The sequence below is a fragment of the Phalaenopsis equestris genome, unplaced genomic scaffold, assembly GCF_001263595.1.
Source record: "Phalaenopsis equestris unplaced genomic scaffold, ASM126359v1 Scaffold001123, whole genome shotgun sequence".
Lineage (NCBI taxonomy): Eukaryota > Viridiplantae > Streptophyta > Magnoliopsida > Asparagales > Orchidaceae > Phalaenopsis > Phalaenopsis equestris.
In genome coordinates, this window is record NW_018165562.1 from 157,608 (window position 1) to 166,760 (window position 9,153).

Here is a 9,153-nt window from a genome sequence, read left to right on the forward strand (position 1 = left end):
TGCACAAAAGTGCAGAAGAGGCTAAATCCCGAGACAGGATCAATGTGGTACCAAACCATTGACCCCCCAATTTCCAAATATTCAGAGAAAAATGACATGAAAAAAACAGATGTGCCATAGATTCTTCCTCCGCATTACATAGTGGACACCAAGATGTTAACCTGAGGCCCTTAAGCTTCAGTATATCGTCACAAGGTAGTATTTGATGCATTATTCTCCACGCCATGAAAGACATAGAAGGGGTAAGAGCGCGGGTCCAAAGACCGTCCCCCTAGTTAACAACCTAAAATTGATATAAAGAATGATAAACAGTCTTAGAAATAGAGTCTCTGGGAGTTAGCTTAAGCATAAGAGAATCAGGTTTATTATGCTCAAAGGGAATAGTAGAAATAAAATTGGCTTGTTCAGCCCCCACCAAATTTGTAGGAAGAGGAAAGTTCCACAAATCCACAAAATGTGTAGGAAGTGTTTTCAGTTCTAGTTTAGGAGGTTTCTCAATAGATGAAATCAGATTCTTGTTACTTTTTACAGGATCAAATATCTCAAATTTTTCATGAACAACATCCAAGTTTTCTTTACTCGCTTCCCTAAATTCATCTTGAATTTTATCCTCATCTTGATATTCCATATATTCCTTTTCAAAATTGCTTTCGAATGTCTTATTGAATTATTCATGCCTTAAATATTTATTAATATCCATTTTGAAGTATTCAATCTCTTACTCTTTTGCAGGGTATCTCATTGATTTTGCAATGTTAAATGTAACCTCTTGATTATTAACTCTCATAGTTAGTTCTCCTTTCTACAAATCTTTTAAAGCTCTTCCAGTGGAAAGGAATGGTCTTCCTAAAATGGTAAGAATTTTTGTATCTTCCTCCATATCTAACACAATAAAGTCAACAAGAAAGATACATTTATCAACTTTTACCAAAACATCTTCTATAACTCCTTTAGGACATGTAATCAAATGATCATCTAACTGAAGAGTTATAGTCGTAGTTGAAATATCTCGTAAGCCCAACCTTCTGAAAATTGAAAATGGAATAAGATTAATACTAGCACCTAAATCACATAGAGATTTTCCATAAAATCGTTCGCCAATAGCATAAGGAATTGTAAAACTTCCAGGATCTTTAAGTTTTTCATAAAGCTTTTTTTGAATCATAGCGCTACACTCTTCACTGAGTGCAAAAGTCTAATTATATACAAACTTCCTTTTTTATTAAGTATATCCTTCATGAACTTCACATAGCTTGACATTTGTTGTAAGGCTTCAACAAATGTAATGTTTATCGTTAATATCCTCAATATTTCTAAAAATTTAGAAAGTTGGTTATCTCTATTTTTCTACTTCAATCTTTGAGGAAATGGAAGTGGTGGTCTTTCTATAGTGATTTTCATTGGTTTAACTGGACATTCTGACTCAAAATGAAAATCTTCACCCGATTTTTCATTTTTCACCTCATCTTTTTCAAGTTTAACTTCTTTTTGAACTCTAATTTTTAATTTTTTTTCACTTCTCAGTTGGATAGCTTTAATTTGCTCTTTGTTATGATCCTTAGGATTTACTTCAACGTTACTTGGCAATGTTCCTGGAGGTTTACTGCTAAGTGCGGTAGCAATTCATCCCAATTGATTTTCTATGTTTCTAATTTCAGCTCCTTGACTTTGTAATTGACTTCCCATTTGCAATATCAATTCTTCCACTAATAACTTTTTCTCCTTACTTTGCAAATTATTAAATCCTAGAGGGTAATAAAGGGTAATTTAAAACCTGGAGGGTAATAAAGTTTATAATTTGGATTTCATTGATTGTTGGAGTTTCTCAATGGGTTTGCATTGTTGTTTCCTTATTGCGGATTTGCAACATTAGAATTATTGTTACTCCAACTAAATTTTAGATGATTCTTTCAAATGGGATTATAATAATTGGCATAAGGATTATTAGAATGATTACTTATTGCATTTAAGGTCCCATAAGAAGATTGAGATTCTAAAATTTGTCCCAATGAGTTTTCCTCAAGCACATGTGATGTCTGAGAATAATTCATTCTGTATTGATCTATTTTCTTCGACATAGCAGCACAATTATTTATGTAGTTAACATAGATATTGCATCAGAATCATAAATACTAGCCACTCTTTTTGGATTTATCCATTCTGAAGGCCATTGAAAATTATTAGTAGACATCTCTTTAATTAATGAATATGCTTCATCAAATGGTTTTGACATTAATGTTCCACCAGCAATAGCGTCAATTATAGATCTAAGAGATACAACCAACCCATTATAAAAAGTTTATATTATTAACCGATCCCGACTATTTATATGCAACAGTATAACAATGACTTTGATTATATTTTTCACTTATATTTTTTTATTTTGCAACAGTTCCAAAAACTTGATCTTGAAAAAAATAAGAATTTATCTATTTAATTTATATATATTGGGGTACTACACAAGTATCATATCGTTATCAAGTAATATATGACTTTTTCGTTAAGCCTCAAATATCGATCCCAGTGGGAAATTAGCAATTTGCACTTTCAAACAACAAACTTCTATTTCAAAAAGGCAATTACTTAAACTATAGATAAATTGACAGTAAGTAAAATTCAAATCTTTTTAGTATTTTTGATATTTTGACAAAATAGTAACAAATTCTAAATATAACTTGAGTTTATATAACTTGAGTTTATGTAAAATGAAAATATCTTTCTCCTTTTCATGAATCAGAAATAAGTATAGGAATTTTGTTGTGGAAGTACGCAAATTATGTTGTGTCAAATAGGAGCAATAATATTCTTTACCCTTACTAGAGATTCAATAAAGAACATTGGCTAATTTAAAGTTTGAATAGTTCTGAAGACCGGCTAGGCAGGAAAGATACCAACTCTCACTCTAGAGTTCCCTCGATTCCCTCTGCCTGGGGACTAACATCTCATATCAAAACCTAAAATAATAAATCAAGTTAGGGATTTTAGCCTGTCACTCTAAAGTCCTTTAACTCTACACTCTAAAATATTATTTCCTTACTTATTTGCACTAAATCATATGAATTACATCCCCATTCATACAACCTCATGTGATTCTTTCCAATTGTTGACTGAGACAATACCAGCCCGGTTCTTACATGTTCTCACAACAAATTTTAACATCTAGATGAGCCAGATCAAGAAGTAAATGAAGTGAGTGGAATTAAATCGTCACAATTTCTTTCAACATTAAAGATTAATACTCTCCACAGCTTCCATCCAACACATTAATTACTTATCATTTTAAGGAGAAAGATAAAGAAAACTACTCAGAATCCATGGAGAAAACAAAATCACACTTTAGTTTAAAAGTAGAAATCATTGTCAAACCAACAAGAAGTCTCGATTAAAATCAAAAGTAGTTTAAAAACAAAGATAAAAACTTACCTCAAATCCTCCAACAAAATCTTTAAGTTCCTTTGAATCTCTTCTCTTTTACAACACTCTAAACTCTTATAATAAAACTTAAACCAAAAAGGAAAAAGTAAATTTGTGGTGTCTGAATCTTTCCACAAGATTCTCCATGATCTTCATCTTAGATCTCCCCCTTTTCAAGCACACTCTCCCTTTTCAAGCACTTCTTCTTTTATAAATTTCCAAGAGGTGCCTTGGAAACTCTTCAAAATGTGTCTAAATCTGATGTATTCTCCAAGGGATGCCTCCTTTCACAAGTCTTTTAATAATATTTTTATTCCTAGTGGTCATAACCACCCTCTTTAGCCAATAGGTGCCTCAAATGTCTCTTCAAAATTCAGACAAATGAAGAAAACCACAAAATAACTGCCTATGATGCTTAAGCGTGGGGCCTCTGGCATTTAAGCGAGGCCTTCTCTGTTTCACTAGCGGTTAGTTGTCGGATCTGGTGCTTAAGCGCTAAAACTCTTTTGCACCAATTTCATATTTTTGCTCCAAATTTGTTACTTCGTACTCCTTTTAGCATTTTTCAACTTTTAACTTGTACCTGAAAGATAAACACACAAATATCTTTCATTAAAGCACAATATCTAAAAAATAGGTATAAAAATATGTCTAAAACACTATATACTTTAGGTGTATCAAAATCCCCTAAACTTAAAATGTTACTTGTCCTCAAGTGATACTTCAATGTTTAAAAACTAAATAAGTATGATATGTATATGAGTTTTTTTAGGAGTTACTAAAATTTAGATTTAGAAATATAATAGTCCAATTTAGAAAAAATATTCACTAAATGAGACCAACTTAAAGTTTAAAATTTTTAATGTTAAGAAAGATGAAAATATGAGTTCCTATCTAATTCAGAAATATTGTAGATTTTTCAAATTTAGAATTTAGTCCTTTTATTATCTCCACTTAAAAATTTGTATTAAAAATAATTTTACTAACTATATTATATCCTTAAGATTAAGAGTTTCTCAAGTCTTATACTTTAAAAAGATCAAATGTGGAACCGATTTTTGATTAGACACTAATCCTCAAGCTTCTCCTCCTTTACTTTTTTTTTTCTTTTTTCTTCTTCGTTTTCTTTTCTTTTTTTCTTTTTCTTTTCTTTTTCTTTTCTTTTTCTTTTTCAGGTAAGGATTACAATATCTGGATAGGTCATTAATAGTTTTGAATTTCACTTCTCCTTTCCTAAAACAAAGTCCTGATATAAATCTTTTACTTATAAATATAATAATAGTTTTGAAAATTATTTTAATAAAAGAAATTTAATTATTAAAAATAAAAGTTTAAATTTCTAAATTTTTTAAAATTACAATTTTTCTTACTAAAGATGGTTACACTATATTTAGCATTTTCTGCACTAAAAATTTTTAACTGAATGTTTTTTTTCATTACTTAGAATTTTAACTAAATTCCTCTACTCGTTTCTATAATCAAATTTTACTTCTCTAATATAACTTCATATATTAGAGAACAAATAAAATTTGAGAACAAATAAAATTCATTTGTAGCACATTTGAGAACAAATAAAATTCAAGTTTTGAAAATATTTTTCATCCTCCCCAAACTTATATTTTTAACAAGATTTAAACAGTTTAGCAATAGGTATAAATAAGCTGGAATGAAAATGGAAATAACATGCTTACAGGAATTATTATACCCTAATTATACAAGTATAAAACTAAAAACAGGAGTAAAATTTATTATTTATCAATTTTCTATCTTTTCCATTTTAATTCAACTTGTAGAGATTCAATAGACTTCTATGCAGTGGGTACAAACATAAAAACAAACAAACACACTAACTTTGATTTCACAGTCTAAACATAAAAACAAACACACTAACAACATAAAAGAAAGATACAGCATAAAAGAAAACACTAACAACATAAAAGAAAGATACAGGGTAGCAATTTTCTGAATTTAAAGTTTAAAACTTAAAGCTAGAAAGATTTTCGACTTTTCCAAAAGAAATAGAAATAAGTTCAATTCTAATTAACTAACACAGTACTTTAACACACAACAACAATTATTACCCTAGAATTTTAAAACAAAATACTACAAAACACAAACATCCGAATAATAATAAAATAAAAGTTTCAACACATCACATAGTTCAAACCAATACACAAACATAAATGTCTCAAGTCCAAACATAAAAACACACATCACATCACATCACATCACATGTCCAAACCACATAATCTATCACAAATTACAAACATAAAAATAAATCAGTACTCCTCCTCATCATCATCAGAATCACAGCTATTCCAGACATTTGTAGACATTTGTAGACTCATAATCAACTCATAATCAAGGTATTTAGGATATGGAGGAAATTGATCTCCTTGGTTACCCCTGATGAGGCTCTGCAAGGATGAGTGATATTTCTCTTCATAATCACTTTTCCTTCTATTATACCCATCAATATGACCTGCCAAGCTTTCTAAATTCCGTACCTTATCTGCGTTATAATTGATAGTGTCCATCATCCTCTCCAATAATTGATCTTGAGTTTCCATATACTCACCTCTAGAAGTAGATGGCCTTGAGGTAGATGGTAAGTAGAAGCAGCAGACGTTGCCATTCCATAGCTCCTTGAAAATCCTCCTCTCCAAAAAAAAATAGAATGCTTAGAATATGACCTCACATTTACACTAGTAATTGGCTTCAAAGGCAATAGTACTTCCTCCCAACTATCATATCTCACTCCAGCCTGCTCACACAAAGAAAAGATCAAGCAAATCCCAGACCTGAAGTAGTAGCGGTAAAAAAAATTATGATATTTTTACAGTACAGATCAAAGCTCCAATATTAATGTGCTTGCTTTCCTGAATAAAATAATTTAACATCGCCCTCTCCCTGGTAACTTCACTAAGATGATTTCTCGGCAATAGACGGGCTGAAATAAAATAGTGTCATGCCTTCAAAGGTGCACTCAACTTTCAAGTGGCCAAGTTGACTTTCCTTTCATTCGTGATTTTCCAAAGTCCTCTTCCAACAGTTAAATAGGAAATGATCTCATCTAATTCCATCTTAGTCATACTATAGTTCGCATAAAAACACAAAGTATCAGGTGGTAAATGGTAAAACATATTGATTACCTCTGCTAAAAAAGGTATCAATTTTCCTCGAACCATGACTCGATTCTCTTCAGCCTCAGCGCGGTTTGCATAGAACTACCTAACAACAAAAAATAACAGCCACAACAGAATACAACAAAATCATTTCCATTATCGGCAAACGATCAGATCTTTTACGGATCCACTTGGACTTTTGAAACATCACTCCTGGATAAGTTTCTGTGATTGCAAAGCATCACTATATCTATCTTGAGCTTTTGAACCCACAAACTTGAACCCAAAAACTTGCTCGAATAGAAATGGCTCTTTCCTTTACTCCTCTTCATTCTTTGGACATTCTACAAATAACATTCTACAAATTTCATAAAGCTTCACAATAACTTCAAAAATTATCTACTAAACTTAACTTCTATAAGCATAAACTACACTTCATATGCAATTTCCATAGATTTTCCCTCATATTTCACTCATATTTCACCATGAATAGTGAAAATTTTCACCATGAATAGTGATTTTAGGGTAGCTCATGAATGTGCTCAAAGTACATGGTAAAAACAAAAAATCTTTACATAAAAGTGAAGCTCTTACCTTAATTAAACTGCAAGAATAAGACGAAATATCCAGCCTCTAATATGACTCCTTTATCCTTGGGCTTGAATTAAGTTAAGTTTTAAGAAAAGGCTTGCCCTAGACTTCAAAATCTCAAACTCGAGAGGTTGAAAGTGACGGTGAGGGTAAAAATGGTGATTTTTTGGGTTATTTTTCACTTTTAACCGTTCGTGAACCGATTTTTGTGAACTTGTGCTTAAGCATGGATAAGTGGTACTTAGGCGGCTGCCTCTTGTGTTGCATCGCGCTTAAGCACGCGAATGTGGCGCTTAGGCGCCAGTGCACTATTTTTGATATTTTTGAACTTAAGTAAAATGCATTATTAGCCTAAGTAAACCACCCCTAAATGGTCTTATAACACTTAAATGACTATTTTCCTTTCCTACAACTCTCCTCTCTAAATTCATTCAACATGAGGCTAAAAATAACTCAAATTTTCACAAAAATAAACATATACATTGATTCACAAACTAGTGCAAGTACATGTAATACTTAATTCTCACTTCAAATAGTCTCGAATGAGAAAATTCTCTAAATACAAAACTAAACAAACCTAAACAATGAAACACATAAAAGTTATAAACACTAAAAATAAATACTAACACGTAAACACAACGACTTCTAACAACGACTTCTAACAAACAAGACTTCTAACAAACAAACTCTAACACTGAACTTAATTCATTCTTCAATTGTTGGGACAAACTCCGGTCTTTTATTTGTCTCTCCTTGAGCAATCAGATTATAAAGTTGATCAAACAGACGGTGGTGACGAGCTCTGATACTATCTTCTTTAATCCATTTATCTTTAAGATACATCTCCATATCCTCTTCCTCTATATAACTAGTATGGATGAATTGCATTTTCAATTTCCATCCAATATGCTTTAGATGTACATGAATCTCAATTACCTTAGTCTCAAGTACATACATGGTATTTTCAATTCCAATAAAACTATGATAGTCTCAATTTTATTGATCTTTTTTGATATTTTTTCAATACTAAGAAACCGTTATACATCTCCTATGCACTTTGACTAATGAGTCTCTTCCTCATGGTCTCTTACTTCTTCTTCAAAACTTCTTCTTCAAATTTCTTCAAATCCATCTCCCATGAAGACATCTTCTCAAAATATCTCTCTCTCGTAGACTTTAGGGCTAAAAATGATCTGGGGTAAAATTCTTTCACAAAACCCTTCTATTTAAACACTAAAATGTTATGTATGTAAATATGAAAGTTTATGTGTGAGATATGTAAATCAACTGCCTTGAAAAGTTTTAGTTAATCAATTAGCAGTTAAAATTTATAGAATCTGAATTGCACACATGATTTTTAACTTCTGCGCATAAGCGCCGAATATTGGCACTTAAGCGCCAGTGCTCAATTTTGCACCAGTCAACTTAACGTCCAAATTTTCATTTTAGCATGTCTAGATCACTAAATAAAGTCTTAAAATCATAACTAACACAAAATAGTCTCAAACATACTACCCAAATTTTCTTAATCACACACAAACAACATTCAAAGAAAAAAGCACTGATAATTATTGGTTGCCTCCCACAAAAGCGCTTGGTTTAACGTCGTCAACCCAAAGTAACCAGTGCTTATTTTGGTTGACCCAACATCATTCGATCATTAAATTTACACTGATCCCGTACAAAAAAAAATTTTAGTCTATGACCATTCACTTTAAATACTTTCTCAGTTTTAGGATCTTTGATATCCACAGCTCAATAAGGATAAACTTTCATCACAAAAAAGGGCCCATCTACCTGACTTAAGTTTTCCTGGAAATAATCTTAACCTTCCATTATATAGCAAAACTTGTTGCCCTTGCTGAAATGTTTTAGTAATAATCCTTCCATCATGCCACATCATCATATTTTCTTTGTAAATCTTAGCACTCTCATAAGATTCATTCCTTGTCTCTTCAAGCTCATTAAATTGCAATAATCTTTTCTCACCAACATCTTTCAAATTATAATTGAACTCTTTAAT